This window comes from Acyrthosiphon pisum, chromosome A3 (assembly GCF_005508785.2).
Source record: "Acyrthosiphon pisum isolate AL4f chromosome A3, pea_aphid_22Mar2018_4r6ur, whole genome shotgun sequence".
NCBI lineage: Eukaryota > Metazoa > Arthropoda > Insecta > Hemiptera > Aphididae > Acyrthosiphon > Acyrthosiphon pisum.
The window spans coordinates 18,776,875-18,778,441 of NC_042496.1; the positions used below are offsets into that span (position 1 = coordinate 18,776,875).

General features: G+C 30.8%; 1 long non-coding RNA gene across 2 annotated transcripts in view; it reads right to left on the reverse strand.

Moving 5' to 3' along the window:
* Positions 1–455: 455 nt before the first annotated feature.
* The window catches only part of LOC115034397, a 13,427-nt gene continuing 12,315 nt past the window's right edge, over positions 456–1,567 (reverse strand). The window contains exons 6-7 of one of the 2 annotated variants that reach the window (XR_003839759.1): positions 1,044–1,052; positions 456–769 (exon numbers count right to left, since the gene is read on the reverse strand). This is a non-coding gene — a long non-coding RNA (uncharacterized LOC115034397). Of the gene's footprint in view, positions 1,053–1,567 lie in introns of both variants that reach the window. The other variant, XR_003839758.1, reaches the window with a different exon arrangement.

Consider the following 1,567-nt stretch of genomic DNA (forward strand, 5'->3'; position numbering starts at 1 on the left):
ATAGCGTTGGACACGTGTAGTCACACAGCCGAGAAGTGACTAGTATGTATTAAAATTAAGGCCTCTGCAAACCCTATACATTTTTCATCTGATCGACCTTAGCCAGTGGCATTGACATGATTTCTGAAAGGGGGGGGATTAAAAAAAGAAAACGACATAGCTAAATGGGAGGGGAAAATTGGAAAATCCCCCGCTCTCTTAAAACTTTTTACTAAGGAAATTAAAAGCCAATGTGGGGATCTGCCCCCCCCCCCCTCTTGTTTACGCCACTGACCTTAGCAACTGATAAGAATTAAGTTGCTTCTAGTAGATCATCTTAGAAGATGTAAAGATTTGTGATTTGATAAAAATAAGTTAAGTTTGCATCTATTCGATTTTCAATATTTTATAATATTTTGTAATATTATATTTAGTATTCAAAATTAAAAAATTTATAAAATTTAAAATGTTTTTTCCCATCAACAAGTTGATTTTGAATATTTTTATCTAATGACTAAATTATATTGATATATATATATATATATATGCGGGTCCATACTATGTATGAAGCATGTAATCGGTGGAGAGTATATCTACCTACACTAATGATAATATACTACTAACAAAAAGCAAACGTTAAACTCCACAACTGTTATACTGATCATAAAAGAATTTATATCTGCTCAATTAAATTTAATTATAAATTATGCAACGTGGTAAACCCATCTGTTTCGCAGATAATTAATTTATACCGATATTTTAATAACATATAGTTACGTACTTTTTGTGGCTGGAATAAAATAAAAACTGTAGTTATGAATTTATAAATAGGTATTGAATACCTGGTATTCATAATATTGCTCAACTAAAAGATCATGGAATCAACTATAAATTAAAAATACGTAATTTAGATAAATAACGAAATGTAATAATTGATGAGTAATAAACAATCTTTTTTTAAAGAACCAAAATATTCATTATAGGTACTTTAAAAATTTGCACACCAATAACATGTATGATGAATTTAATATAGTATGCATATAGTACAAATTAAAACAACTTACATGCGGCAACTAGAAATAAAGTTATTTGTAGACATTTATAAGTATAATAATAAAACATTTGTAATACCTATGTTATCAATAAAGAGAAAAATCTAGTGATTTGTTTGAAAAGTTCTGAGTAAAATATGTTGATATGAAACAATATGAACAATAGGACTATAGGTGACTAAGTTTGAAATAAAAAAAATTGGTATGAAACTCCATGAATTGCGTCACGCAGACGTCCGCGTACCTTCGGGCGGACCGCAGTTGAAACGGTTGTACGGCGGCGGCCGTGATGATGATATTATCATCATAATCATCATCATCACCGTCATCATCATCATCATCAACAACAGTTCTGGGTTGTTTTGCACTGCGGCCGCTGTGTATTCAATTGTTGCGGTTGACTTTGATCGAATCCTTTGCGTCACCCTCGTTCGCGGCGTAATAATATAATATTATTGTTATTTATTAACCAATTACTATGTTCTTCCGATTAATATATTTTGAAAACACAATTTTTGAAAATTCTTACCCGCGTA